The sequence below is a fragment of the Pseudophryne corroboree genome, chromosome 5, assembly GCF_028390025.1.
Source record: "Pseudophryne corroboree isolate aPseCor3 chromosome 5, aPseCor3.hap2, whole genome shotgun sequence".
NCBI lineage: Eukaryota > Metazoa > Chordata > Amphibia > Anura > Myobatrachidae > Pseudophryne > Pseudophryne corroboree.
This window is the reverse complement of record NC_086448.1, coordinates 406,775,803-406,791,808: the sequence shown is the minus strand read 5'-3', so window position 1 is coordinate 406,791,808 and position 16,006 is coordinate 406,775,803. Positions and strand designations below refer to the sequence as shown.

At 42.5% G+C, this 16,006-nt stretch overlaps 2 pseudogenes; both read left to right on the top strand.

Moving 5' to 3' along the window:
• The first annotated feature begins 1,671 nt into the window (after positions 1-1,671).
• LOC134931529 (5S ribosomal RNA) lies at positions 1,672-1,790 on the top strand (annotated as a pseudogene).
• Positions 1,791-7,805: 6,015 nt separating this feature from the next.
• Positions 7,806-7,924, top strand: LOC134931507 (5S ribosomal RNA; annotated as a pseudogene).
• The last annotated feature ends 8,082 nt before the right edge of the window (positions 7,925-16,006 follow it).

The window sequence follows — 16,006 nt, the reverse complement described above, 5'->3', positions numbered from 1 at the left end:
TTAATATCCAAGCACCACTAATTAGCACAGGTCACACTGTTTTTTACTTACCTTCACACACAATTTTTCCAATCTATCATTTAATTCCTTTTTTCCTATTCTATCACCTATAGGTGAAATTCACCTATAGATACAATATATTATTATTTTTATACTATATAATGCGTACAAAAAATAAAACCCAAATAATATCATGAAGACAGGTTTTCAACTTATCTCCAATGACACTTTTCATAGGTTAATGCAGGTCATCTATTCACTAATTACCTATATTTGCTCTAACATGTGTAGGACATTCCCTCAGTTTTTACTGTGCAGCTCACCGCACGCAGCCAGACCCTATCATTACTAATAGGTGCAGGCAATTAGCAATCACTTTAGCAGATTTAAACCGGGTCTGCACACCTAGTGTTCACACTACCCGTGAACAAGCTAACTGTGAAACGTACGTTGGGGGTGATGGACGTGGTCACGGTGAGCGCGCTCACGTGACCAGCAGACCGGCAGGAGAGGAGACCAGGCGAGCCGCAGAGACACACAGCTCGTATAGCCGAGCTGTCAGCGGCATTCAGCAAGCAGGACACAGACGCCAGGCGGCTATAAGTATATTTTTGTATATCCTGCATATTTCCCGTCTCCCGCTCTCCAGCCGCGCACAGATGTAATTTAACAGCATGTGCATTGGTCTCTTTTTTCGGCAAATTTATGCCACTTATTTAAGGCATTATTCATTGTATATGATACGCTTTTCTGCTTTCTAAGTGCCATCAACACATAGTACAATTCTTTGACACTTTTTGTGTCATTTGTGGCTGACACATTATAATTAGTAACAATCTGTTATTCTCTACAGCTGTAGCAATTACAGTACAGGTGTCGTCACTCCCTCATCCCTGTATAGATAGCACTGTTTCTTTATACAGGTCTCAAATACAGGCATAGAATCAAGGTATACACACTTGCTATTTTAGCACAAATGATATTTGGCATGTCACAATTCTGATTTTCTTATTGATTTTCTTATTGTGGACACACAGTGTATACATGACCATTTGTTTCCTTACTGAAAGTACAACAGCTCGACAAGATTGTGATAAAGACAGCATGTGGTATTTCAGGCTCTAATGATTTAGTTAGCCTTAATGTGGATAACAGAGATTTTGTCTCTGGAAAATATATTTCCTATCTATCTATCCACTTCTGCTAATCTGTCTGCTCAGCTGACAAATATGTTTCCTAGTGCATTTCCATTTCCAGCCCTATACTTTCTGTGAAGGTGGAGGGGGAGGATGGTGGATTTATCTTGATCATTATAGTTTCAGCTTTAATCACATTACATATTAGAAACATAATTGTGATTCAATTTGCATTAATCTTGTTGGCATGTCATCAGTATAACAAGGGTCCATTCTTGCCCTATCACACGTGAAAAATTTTAATGATGTTGCACAGCACAAAAAAAGCAACATACAAGACGGCTCTATTTGGCAAAACCGACTGACCATATGATTTAAACCTCCGTATACCTACACATTGGGAATACAATTTGGTGCAATGATGGTCAAACACATATCTCTATTTTTAGAGATCATTTGCCCATCCCAATAACCAGGTTTATGGTACACTCAACAGCCGCATACCAGCTGCAGGTTCTTGCCTCATCAAACCTGAATCTACTACCATACCACACCGTACATGCCCAATCTCGTCCGATCTTGGAAGCAATACGGTGTTGGGCCTGGTCAGTACTTAGGTGGTTGACCACTAAGGAATACCTGGTGTTGTAGGTTTTTCTTGACGGCAATACTCTGGCTATTGCACTAACCCTTAAAAATTAATACCGGGAGGGCAATTTTTGGTTTTGCCATAATCTAACGCCTTTGCCTTATATATATATGTTTTCACCTATATATTCACAGTCGGAATTCCAAACCAATGTTTCACTTTGTTCAGTCATATTTTTAAACAGCAATTTTGTGTGTACTTTTATTTTATTTAAAAATAATTAAAGGTTACGTTTTAATATCTACCTCATTATGCATAATCTCAATTACAATTGTTTCCAAGAGTGAGTGCTCCCAACAAGGGTCACTTTTTCTTTCTCTCCTCTCTTTATTACCTATGTAATAGACCCATGGGAGCACCATCGATAATCACCCTTTTTTCTACCTATAAAAGAACTCTTCTTGTTCAACGGTAGATGGTGATAAATTCCGGAAGTTTTTCCGGTCTGTCGGTTTTCTTGGAAACACATACAAATTATTTATTCATTTAACATCACCTAGTCCTGTGCGGCATCCTTAACCCAATTTTCTATTGCATATTGTACCTAACTAGAAATAGTTTTCTTAGGAATACCAGCACGGAATATTTGATGTAACAAAAAATACTTTTTCAGTAACCACAGTCTTTTGTACACAAACAGGCACAGCCCCATACACAATTAACATGAGCTTCAATTTAAAGCAGGAACTGTCCTATAAACACAGAAATAGAGAAAATTTAGATGAGATTTTTCCAAGCAACATAGTGGATACAGAACCACACACTAACTGGGAATCTGATTTTGTACAACTCAAACAACTGCTGCATAAGCAAATAAGAACCAGTTGGGACCTCACTACACTAGAGAATTATTTAAAGAACAAAATTGTACCACGTGGCCTTAGGCCAAGAGTCTTTCCCACTTTCAACCTAGCCAGTGAAAACCTCAAAACTGATTGGGATAACAGTCTCCTTAAGTGTTCCATGGAACTCATGGGCATTTTGATCAAACACAACCACCTCATACTTGAAGGCTGTGAACGTGATCTGGACGAACTAAGTAAGAAATTGGAGCCCTGGGAGAAGGATATACAATTTCAACGCTGTTTCGAGAAAAACAAACAAAACCTTCTAACATATGAACAAACTATAATTGATAGGAAAAGAAATAAATTTGCCAGAGACAAGAAGGATTTTGTATCGGGCAAAATATTCAAGTGGAACAAGCCCTCTTGGCAACCACGACCCCCTAGAAACCTTGAACATTACTCCTCATCAGACATAGAAACATCTGGAGCTGAAGACATTCCGGAATATACCCCCAACGCATCGTTAACCACGAACTTCAGAAGTGAGGGTAACAGCTCCACCCAATATCATCAACAACATTTTTTAGGGGATCCCCCCAGGGGAAGGGGATCAAGGCACCCAGTAAACGAAAGACAAGGAGGGGGCGCAAGAGGAGGAAGAGGTCGTCAACAACAGTGGGATCAATTACCACCGAGGAGACAACCAGTACGGAATTCACGCAGAAGGTAACTCCAGATTTCCCAATACCAACCGACACTTCTTCACAACTCAAGATCATCAACCTTTCAGCACACATTTTAGATCACGATCAAATCCAAGTTCTGAGCAAAGGCCTCTCCTATTCTCCAACCGAAAAGTTTAACAGATTTAAATGGGAAAAAGATTTAAAACTATTTAGTAGAAAGTTACTTCTCACGAAATTTCATAATAAAATAATTACCTCCAAAACCGACTGTACTCAATCTTACCAGACAGAAACAGGTGACAACATGAATACATCAGACCTGTCAGGACTCGAATTGGAGGCACTGGAGGCCCTACAATCCTTGGAATCAGAATCAACACCAACTATAGACCCCCAGTGGGAAGTCAGCAAGAGGGTCATCTGCAAGAAAAGGTCTACATTTTTTCCAACAGAGCAGACGAGCCCTGAGATACAGATATTTACCAAATTAGTATCTCAAGAATTTGACCATATACACCTTCGGAATACCAGAAGTTTGTATCCAGGAAAGAATTAAATGCTCTAAGAGAGATTGAATCATGGCAGGACGTTATTATTAAGCCATCAGACAAAGGGGGAAACGTGGTGCTATGGCCCCGAGAACAATATATACAGGAAGCATATCGACAGCTGGAAGACCAAACGTGCTATCAAAGAGTATTACTGAACCCTATGGAAAATTACAAGACGCTATACAACCGGATTCTTACCGATGCACATGTGGAAGGGACTATAACATCTTCAGAATATCAGTATCTCCAGACAACACATCCCAGTATCCCTACATTTTACATGCTCCCCAAGATACATAAGAACATGAGGCAACCACCAGGAAGACCGATCGTATCGGGGATAGGATCTTTAACTGAAAAAGCCAGTATCTTTGTCGATTTACATCTACGACACCACGTTTTGGGTCTCCCTTCCTTTGTCCAAGACACCACAGACGTTCTTCGCAAGATTCATGATGTCAAATTGGAAACAAACCAATATTTAGTCTCTTTGGACGTTGAGGCACTATACACCTCAATTGACCATGATAAAGGACTTGAAGCTGTCAACTATTTCATGAATATGGAAGGCATGGAGAAATTCCACGTGTTCCTTGCTGACTTACTCCAATTTATACTCAGTCATAATCTCTTCACTTTCAACAACAGATTCTTTTTACAGACCAGGGGCACAGCTATGGGAGCAGCATGTGCCCCCACGTACGCTAATATTTTCTTAGGATGGTGGGAACGCGAATTTGTGTTCACTGACAGCAATGATGTCTTTACATCCAATATCATCATGTGGGTAAGGTACATCGATGATATTTTGATGATATGGGAAGGTGACGTACAGATGCTTCTCCTTTTCATTGAACATCTCAACAACAATAATCTCAATATTCGACTTACCCATCATATCAGTCAGGAAGAACTCCCATTTCTGGATGTGCTTATTTATAGAGATGAAAGCAAAATGCTCTCAACAAAACTGTATAGGAAGGAGACATCTTCAAACACTCTGTTACATCAAACCAGTTCCCATTTTCCTCCAACAATTATGAACATTCCTAAGGGGGAATATCTACGTTTAAGAAGGAACTGCTCCAACGATCAGGACTTTGCGGATCAAAGCAAAGACCTCTCGAAGAGACTACGGGAGAGAGGATACAGCAATACTTCTATTAAGAAAGCCAGCAGAAACATTCAGACTATCCAGAGAGAGCACTTAATCTTTGAAAAGAAACAAAAGAAACAAGAGGACAATACCATCAGATTTGTAGGGGGTTTCTGTCGAGAGTGGCGTCAGGTAAAACAAGCTATCCAAAAACATTGGGGAATCCTCCATTTGGATCCCACCTTATCTCAAAAACTTGGACCACAAGTATCCATGAGCTGGCGGAGGTCGAGAAATTTGAAAGACAGATTGGTGTCCAGCCATTTCCAAAAAACACAAGGGAAATCACAACCAACGATTGGCACACATCCATGTGGTCACTGTAGAGCATGTCAATACATCCTTAAGACTGATCATATCCAGGACCGCTATGGTAAAGATATTAAACTCAGACATTTTATTAACTGCTCAACAGAAGGAGTGGTTTACTGTATAGTGTGCACTTTTGGACAAAGATATGTGGGCATGACGACCAGAGCTTTCAAGCAAAGAATTTTGGAACACGTTGGATCCATTCGCAATGCGACTAAAGACTTACAAAAAATGAAGCAAATCACCTCTGTGGCACGACATTTTGTTTCCAACCATGCAGGTCGGTGGAATGAACTCAGAGTTTGTGGACTAGAGCAAGTCAAACTTGGTATACGAGGAGGAGATTGGACCAATACTCTGCTACGAAAGGAGTGTGAGTGGACTTTTAGATTGGACTCACTACACCCTCAAGGACTTAATGAAACCATTAATTTTAGCGCTTTCCTTCCAATTTGATCATATCATCACTATAAATAAGCTAATATTTTGTTATGAATTATCCAAGCAGGGACTATTATGTCTAACGTCATTTTTCCCCCCCTCTTCCTATATATACATCTTTCACCTACTTACTAGCAGCATATCACTATTCACCATTTCTTCATACATGCAATTCACATCTGATTTCCTTTGTGCACTCTGCACATATCTTTCACTATTTTTCTCCAGGGCATTCAATATCCCCCTCCCTCCCACACACTATCAGCATCTATCTTCATCACCTTTCACAGCATGCCCCCACCATACCTCATCGCAGTCATCTCACTACTCAACACTAATTTTTGCTAATCATTTCCCTCCCCTGTTTCTCTTTTACAGTTCACACACATATTCACTCCTATCATAACACCCTAACTTAATATCCAAGCACCACTAATTAGCACAGGTCACACTGTTTTTTACTTACCTTCACATACAATTTTTCCAATCTATCATTTAATTCCTTTTTTCCTATTCTATCACCTATAGGTGAAATTCACCTATAGATACAATATATTATTATTTTTATACTATATAATGCGTACAAAAAATAAAACCCAAATAATATCATATGAAGACAGGTTTTCAACTTATCTCCAATGACACTTTTCATAGGTTAATGCAGGTCATCTATTCACTAATTACCTATATTTGCTCTAACATGTGTAGGACATTCCCTCAGTTTTTACTGTGCAGCTCACCGCACGCAGCCAGACCCTATCATTACTAATAGGTGCAGGCAATTAGCAATCACTTTAGCAGATTTAAACCGGGTCTGCACACCTAGTGTTCACACTACCCGTGAACAAGCTAACTGTGAAACGTACGTTGGGGGTGATGGACGTGGTCACGGTGAGCGCGCTCACGTGACCAGCAGACCGGCAGGAGAGGAGACCAGGCGAGCCGCAGAGACACACAGCTCGTATAGCCGAGCTGTCAGCGGCATTCAGCAAGCAGGACACAGACGCCAGGCGGCTATAAGTATATTTTTGTATATCCTGCATATTTCCCGTCTCCCGCTCTCCAGCCGCGCACAGATGTAATTTAACAGCATATGCATTGGTCTCTTTTTTCGGCAAATTTATGCCACTTATTTAAGGCATTATTCATTGTATATGATACGCTTTTCTGCTTTCTAAGTGCCATCAACACATAGTACAATTCTTTGACACTTTTTGTGTCATTTGTGGCTGACACATTATAATTAGTAACAATCTGTTATTCTCTACAGCTGTAGCAATTACAGTACAGGTGTCGTCACTCCCTCATCCCTGTATAGATAGCACTGTTTCTTTATACAGGTCTCAAATACAGGCATAGAATCAAGGTATACACACTTGCTATTTTAGCACAAATGATATTTGGCATGTCACAATTCTGATTTTCTTATTGATTTTCTTATTGTGGACACACAGTGTATACATGACCATTTGTTTCCTTACTGAAAGTACAACAGCTCGACAAGATTGTGATAAAGACAGCATGTGGTATTTCAGGCTCTAATGATTTAGTTAGCCTTAATGTGGATAACAGAGATTTTGTCTCTGGAAAATGTATTTCCTATCTATCTATCCACTTCTGCTAATCTGTCTGCTCAGCTGACAAATATGTTTCCTAGTGCATTTCCATTTCCAGCCCTATACTTTCTGTGAAGGTGGAGGGGGAGGATGGTGGATTTATCTTGATCATTATAGTTTCAGCTTTAATCACATTACATATTAGAAACATAATTGTGATTCAATTTGCATTAATCTTGTTGGCATGTCATCAGTATAACAAGGGTCCATTCTTGCCCTATCACACGTGAAAAATTTTAATGATGTTGCACAGCACAAAAAAAGCAACATACAAGACGGCTCTATTTGGCAAAGCCGACTGACCATATGATTTAAACCTCCATATACCTACACATTGGGAATACAATTTGGTGCAATGATGGTCAAACACATCTCTATTTTTAGAGATCATTTGCCCATCCCAATAACCAGGTTTATGGTACACTCAACAGCCGCATACCAGCTGCAGGTTCTTGCCTCATCAAACCTGAATCTACTACCATACCACACCGTACATGCCCAATCTCGTCCGATCTTGGAAGCGATACGGTGTTGGGCCTGGTCAGTACTTAGGTGGTTGACCACTAAGGAATACCTGGTGTTGTAGGTTTTTCTTGATGGCAATACTCTGGCTATTGCACTAACCCTTAAAAATTAATACCTGGAGGGCAATTTTTGGTTTTGCCATAATCTAACGCCTTTGCCTTATATATATGTTTTCACCTATATATTCACAGTCGGAATTCCAAACCAATGTTTCACTTTGTTCAGTCATATTTTTAAACAGCAATTTTGTGTGTACTTTTATTTTATTTAAAAATAATTAAAGGTTATGTTTTAATATCTACCTCATTATGCATAATCTCAATTACAATTGTTTCCAAGAGTGAGTGCTCCCAACAAGGGTCACTTTTTCTTTCTCTCCTCTCTTTATTACCTATGTAATAGACCCATGGGAGCACCATCGATAATCACCCTTTTTTCTACCTATAAAAGAACTCTTCTTGTTCAACGGTAGATGGTGATAAATTCCGGAAGTTTTTCCGGTCTGTCGGTTTTCTTGGAAACACATACAAATTATTTATTCATTTAACATCACCTAGTCCTGTGCGGCATCCTTAACCCAATTTTCTATTGCATTTTGTTAGTACACTGTTGGAGTGACTACTGCCCCACAAGATATGTTTTCAGGCTGTTAGTCGCTCCTTGTAGCACTTCATAGTACTTGGACTGAGCAGTTCTGGGAGCGGTGTTTTTCTACTAGTATTTATTTTTCATCATTTGTATTATTGTATTATCTCTTCATGTTATGATGTTCTTTTCTTTGTCTTTTCTTCTCTTTCCTTTTTTTCTTCCTTTGGTTCTCTCCTCTCCGCCCGATTTGCCTGGGTTCAACAAAGCTCGGATTCCCTCTTCTGTAGCTTTCATTCTACGATGCTAGGTCTACTTTTATCTTGGCTCTATGTAAAAGGCTCTATTAAAGGTAGTTTCAATTAATGCACAGGGACTCATTTTTCCTGAGAGACGGTCACGGGCCTTAAGGACATTGAAGGCCGATGGTGTCTTCGTGCAGAAAACTCATTTTAAAGTGGGGGCTGCCCCATCTCAGGAATACAGATTTTCCCATAGGTAATTTTTCCAACTATGTTGACAGTAGATCTTTGGGTGTAGTGATCTTATTCGCTAGAAATGTTGCTCTTGCAGACGTTGTATGCCGCCTTCTGATACAAGGTAGGGCTTTGCTTGTAAATTGTACTGTGGGCAATAGCGCTCTTACTTTTCTTAATGTCCATGCTCCAAATAAAGGGCAACCGGCTTTTTTAGATAAGGTGCTTATTCTGGCCCTACCTTATATTAATGGGATTTTGCATTTTGGTGGGGATTTAAATTGGTCCATGGAGCCTCGTTTAGACTCCTAACCGCTGAGCTCACTATTCGGATAAACTTCATTGCAGGGTATGGAAAACTCCATAATTTTCAACTCATTGATGTCTGGTGTGTCCAACGGGATCCGGTCTGAAGATCGACAGTGTCTAGGTCGACAGTCACTAGGTCGACATGGATGGAAGGTCGACAGGGTTTCTAGGTCGACTTGTGCTAGGTCGACAGGTCTAAAGGTCGACATGAGTTTTTCACATTTTTTATTTATTTAATTTTTTCATACTTAACGATCCACGTGGACTACGATTGAAACGGTAAAGTGTGCCGAGCAAAGCGGTAGCGGAGCGAAGGCACCATGCCCGAAGCATGGCGAGCGAAGCGGTGCACTAATTTGGGATCCCGGTCACTCTACGAAGAAAACGACACAAAAAAAAATCCTCATGTCGACCTTTAGACCTGTAGACCTAGCACATGTCGACCTTCCATCCATGTCGACCTAGTGACTGTCGACCTATAGTGGTCGACCTAAACATTGTCGACCTAGACACTGTCGATTTGATGAACCACACCCGTGTCCAACACCCTTCCCACGCGTGATGACACCTTCTATTCACTCCCGCACAACACTTATACTAGGCTTGCTTACTTATTTATTTCTCATAGATTTCTGCATTTGGCTGAAGTTTCTGCTGTGGGTAATATATCTTGGGTGGACCATGCACCTATCTCTCTACAAATTAGTTTGTCACCTCCACATTTGAATTCCTACAGGTGGAAATTGAACAAATTGGTCCTCCAGGATCCCCACTGCCAACAGCAGATTAGGGAGGCGATAACCGATTACATCAATTCTAATGATACTGCCAAGATCTCTAAAGTGATGGTCTGGGAGGCCCACTAGGTGCATCATAAGGGGAAAACCCATTCAGCTGGGCGGTTATATGAAGAGACAACATATGGCTGCGTGGGATGCACTAATACACAAAATTCAGGTGCTACAGCTTCTTCATAAATCTGTCCTGTCGGACGATGCTCTCCAGTCCCTTTTAAAGGCTCGGAAGGAGCTTGATTCGCTTATGTCAGATAAATTAAAATTGTATGCCAGCCGCTATTTTCTATGGGGCAACAAACCCGATAAGCTGCTGGCGTGGGCTCAGCGGGTAACATCATTTATATCTAAAATTAAATCACCTACTGGGACTACCCAGAATACCACAACAGAGACAACGGCAGCCTTTCAGCTTTTTTACTCTCAGTTGTATAATTTGCAAGAGCACTTAGATAAGTAAATTTTCCAATACAACAGAAGAAGCTGAGACTCTAGAGGTCCTCTTCACAGTTTGAAGAAGCTATTAATTCTACCCCTAATGGCAAGAGTCCTGGCCCTGACTGCTTCTTTGTAGCCTATTATAAGATGTTTGGAGATGTTTTGTCTCCGTTGATGCTAAGAGCCTTTAATCAAGTTTCGAACCAGACCACTTTTTCATCTCAATCTTTGCTTGTACACATCTCCGTTATTCCCAAGGAGGGTAAGGACCCAGCCCAGTGCTACAGTTACAGACCTATCTTCCTATTGAACGTCGACTTGAAGCTCTTTGCTAAATTAATGGCGATCCACTTGAAGGTTTTTCTCCCAAATTTAGTACACACAAACCAGGTAGATTTTGTCCCTGGTCAAGAGGCCAGAGACAATACCACTAAAGTTCTGGACTTAATTCATTGCGCCTCAATTTGCAAATTTCCTTCTATTTTACTTTCCACCGATGCAGACAAGGCTTTCGATATGGTGGATTGGGATTTTTTGTTAGGATTGCTGGAGCATCTGGGATTGGGGCAGGTGGGCTACCAAAGAAGTTGGGCTTTGTATTCTAGACCCTCTGCCCGTGTCCGCATCCATGGTGAACTGTCGGATCCGTTTCAGATTCAGAATGGCACTCGGCTGGCCCTTATCACCACTCATTTTTGTATTGTGTATGGAGGCCCTGATGAGGGCCATTTGTTGAAATATTAATATCACAGGGTTGTCAGTGGGAGACAGAGAATATAAACTTGCTCTGTTCGCAGATTACCTCCTAGCTGTGGTATCCAACCCCTTGACCTCTATTCTGAATCTCCTTCAGGAATAGAGATGTATTGGAGCCCTCTCAAATTTCAAAGTTAATCTGACCAAATCTATAGTGATGAACCTAACATTAGACTAGACAAGTTTGCAGGTTCTTTCACCCTTCGCACCACTAAAATATTTAGGGGTGATTTTGTATAAAGACCTCTCCCAGGTTTATCGCTCTAACTTCCCCCGCTTCTGGCTAAACTCCATTCTGATCTCACCAATTAGGAAAAAAATTTCATGGATAGGTAGAGTGGAAGTTATTAAAATAAATATTTTACCCAGAATCCTGTACCTTTTACAAACTTTACCTGTTGCTATTGCTCGGTCCTGGTTTATCGTATTGCAGCGTAAGATCAGGGATTTTATATGGGCAGGGCGTAAACCTAGATTTAAACATCAGGGGGGCTCCAATTGCCACACTTTTTCTCCTGTTATCATGCTGTACTGCTTACGAGACTCATGGAGTGGAGTTGAGTCAAATAGGAAACAATGGGTGGATATTGAACTAGCCTTGCTCTTCTCCCTCCACTCGGACTCCCCCATGGTCTCTAAAATCTTCCTTGTCTCGCACCCGCTTGCTGGACTCACTTTTACATGCTCATGCCACTTACGTGTCCAACCCCTTTTGTCACCGCATCCTTCCCCACTCACGCCACTGTTTAGGAACCCTGCATTCCCGCCAGGTTACCAGTCCTTGTCGTTCCAGCTATGGCGAGATACAGGTTTAGGGAGAGCAGGTCATTTGCTGGACTCATCGGGCATATTGAGTTTCCCTGAGTTGCAGACTAAATGGAATCTACCGAATAAGGAAATTTGGAGATACCTTCATATTAAACATTTTCTCATGAGTCTGTATTCTCCTGTGAATGTTAGACGGGCTGCGACAATGTTTGAACAATTGTGCCTCTCCCAACCTTACCCGCGCCAAACCCTCTCTACCTTCTACAAATTGATAATTCATCAAAGATTATCTTCCCAACCTGATGAAACCCTCTCCCAGGCAAGATGCAACAAGTTTGCAAACTTCTTTACAGATAAAATATCCACCAACTGGGCTGGAATCTCCACAGTGCCATCAAATGTGCCAAACTACAATGCCTGCCAATGTAAGCCACCTGCCTTCATGGACCAGCTTTGACACAGTGGATTTAAAGAACATTGCTGAAATTACTCGGATTTTGTGTCCCACCACTTGTGATCTGTACCCTTCCTCAACCAAGCTTCTAATAGGTTGTATGGGTATAATTGGTCCTGTCTTTGCAAAAATTGTTCAATGCTCTTTGCAGACAGGCATTTGTCCTGGACCCCTAAAGGAAGAAATTGGTAGACCTCTTCTTAAAAAACCTAATTTAGATCCCGACTGCATGGCCAACTACAGACCGGTATCAAACCTTCCTTTTCTAGGAAAGGTTTTTGAGAAAGTGGTTGCAAATCAACTGAAAAGCTGCCTGATGTCACAACTGAGGGCCTGAGCTGACGGGAGGCAGCCTCAGTTGTAGGGGCTGAGATGTACCGGAACCTGGAAGGTTGTATCAGACCCCTGGACATGTAAGTAACATGAATAATAACTGCCCGAAGGCGTGACCACGACAACTTAGATAAAAGTCAATGATGTTTATTATGACAACTCCGCATCACAGCAGCAATAAAAGAAAACGTAAAAGTCAGCAAAGAGTAAATACAGTTCCTGAGTACTACAGCATGGCAGGAGCCACAGGGCACTGGTAGTGTGAGATAGTTCTTATGATCTTCTAGATGGAAAGTCCTTACCAGGCCCGGCTGTAGCAATGGAGATAACCCAGGATTATACCAGCTGGTGTTCCAGGAAGAGCTGGGTTGCTGAAGGTAAAACAGCTGCTGTGGATACTGGCTGGAACCAGACTGTTGTTAGCACGGAGTGGATACTGGCTGGAACCAGTTAAATCATAAATGAACTTTGGGAGCGATGAAATGTGAACTGAAATGTAGAACTTGAGAGCGGAGAAATAATAATTCCGGTGGAGAGTGGTAAAGTGTAGAAAGGACACCGGCCCTTTAAGGGAAGCTGTACTCTGCTGGAAGCTGAGGCTGGAAGCAGGTAGTGTTGTAGCTGGAAACAGATGAATCCACAATGGATTGGAGAGTCAGGCTACACCGCAGGTGGAATGCTGGTGCGGGTCTCTATGGTGGAAGTCTTGAGACAGGAGCTGGAACCTGGAAGACAATCATAGAAGAGAGACAAACAGGAACTAGGTTTGACAACCAAAGCACTGACGTCTTCCTTGCTCAGGTACAGCTTACTTATACCTGCAGCAAGGAAGGGGTTGGCTAGGCAATTATGCAAATCAACAACACAGACAGCAGATTGGTGGAAATGATCAGATGACAGAATCCAAGATGGCTGCGCCCATGCAGACACTTGGAGGGAAGTTTGGTTTGTAATCCATGTGGTCTGGGAAACAGTAATGGCGGCGCCGGCCACCGGAGACAGGAGACGCCAGGCTGATAGATGCACATTTAACCACGCGGGCACAGCGGAGGCCGCGGCTGATGAAAAGACCACTCTGTATGTGGAAACTCAGGAACAGCGGAATCCGGTCCTGGAACGCTGAGCCCGCCTTAGGAGGCATCTGAAGGGTAAGTAATGGCGTCCAGATACCCGGATCGTGACAGCACCCCCCCCTTTAGGAGTGGCCCCAGGACACTTCTTAGGCTTTAAAGGAAACTTTGCGTGGAAATTTCGGACCAAGGCAGGAGCATGGACGTCAGAGGCATTGGTCCAAGAGCGTTCTTCAGGACCATAGCCCTTCCAGTCAATGAGATACTGAAGTTGACCGTAACGGTGACGTGAGTCCAGGATCTTGGCCACTTCATACTCAACGCCTCGTTGAGTTTGGACTTTCGGAGTTGGTGGAAGTGAGGAATGAAACCGATTCAAGATTAGCGGTTTCAACAGGGAAACATGGAATGTCCTGGGTATTTTTAAGAAGGGAGGTAACTGGAGTCTGTAAGCAACAGGATTGATGACTTGATCAATTTTGAAAGGACCGATGTAGCGAGGTGCAAACTTCATACTGGGAACTCTTAACCTCAAATTCTTCGTGGATAACCATACCCGATCACCCACCTTGAGAGCAGGAACTGCTCGACGCTTCTTATCCGCAAACTTCTTGTACCTGAACGATGCCTTGAGCAGAGCTGATCGTACGCTCTTCCAGATATTGGCAAACTGATGCAAGGTGATATCCACTGCGGGAACAGAAGTTGCTGGAAGCGGTTGGAACTCAGGGACTTTAGGGTGGAATCCAAAGTTGGTGAAGAATGGTGTTGAAGAAGATGAAGAATGATACTGGTTGTTATGACAGAACTCGGCCCAGGGAAGTAATTGAACCCAGTCATCTTGAGAGGAGGACACATAGATGCGGAGGAAGGCCTCCAAGTCCTGATTCACCCTCTCAGTTTGACCATTGGTCTGAGGATGGTAAGCCGTGGAAAACTTTAACTTGACTTGGAGGACTTGACATAAACTTCGCCAGAATTTGGCTGTGAATTGAACTCCTCGATCTGAGATAATTTCTTCTGGAAGACCGTGGAGTCGGAAGATCTCTTGTATGAATACTTGAGCCAACTTGGAAGCTGACGGAAGACCGGTGAGAGGAATGAAGTGTGCCATCTTGGTGAACCGGTCAACTACCACCCAGATGGTATTGAACTTGTTGCACATGGGCAAATCTGTAATAAAATCCATCGACAAATGGGTCCATGGTCGACGGGGAACAGATAGTGGAACCAGTTGCCCCGCAGGCGACTGGCGGGATACTTTATGTTGAGCACACTTTGGGCAAGATGCAATAAACTCCAAAACGTCCTTTTTCAGAGTTGGCCACCAATAGGACCTAGAGATAAACTCCAGGGTTTTTTGGATACCTGTATGTCCGGCAAAACGGGAAGCATGGGCCCAATGCATGAGCTTCTTCCTTAGTGTCGGCTTCACAAAACTTTTCCCTGATGGGGGCGTAGAGTCCATCCCTACCGTGGAGAATGCCAACGGATTTATAATAGGATGCTTGTCTGAAGACTCTGACTCATTTTCTTGCTCCCATGAGCGGGAAAGGGCATCGGCCTTGCGATTCTGAGAGCCCGGACAGAACTGGAGTTTAAAGTCGAACCTGGAAAAGAAAAGTGCCCATCTGGCCTGACGAGGGTTGAGACATTGTGCGCCTTTTAGATATAGGAGGTTCTTGTGGTCTGTAAGGATGGTGATTGAATGAGAAGCTCCCTCCAACAGATATCTCCACTCCTCTAGAGCGAGCTTGATGGCTAGCAACTCCTGGTCGCCAATGGCATAGTTGCGCTCCGCTGGGGAGAACTTCCGTGAGAAGAAACTGCAAGGATGTAAATGACCATCTTTAGACCTCTGAGATAACACCGCTCCTACTCCAACGGAGGAGGCATCCACCTCTAAGATGAAAGGAGAGTCGATGTCAGGCTGTTTCAGGACAGGTGCAGAGATGAACCTCTGTTTTAAAAGATGAAAAGCTTGCATGGCTTCTTCAGACCACTTGGACGGGTTAGCACCCTTCTTGGTGAAAGCAGTAATAGGCGCCACAATGGTGGAAAAGTCTCGTATAAACTTTCGGTAATAATTGGCGAACCCTAAGAACCTCTGGACCCCTTTGAGGGTTAAGGGTACCGGCCAATTCTGGATTGCTTGTAGTTTCT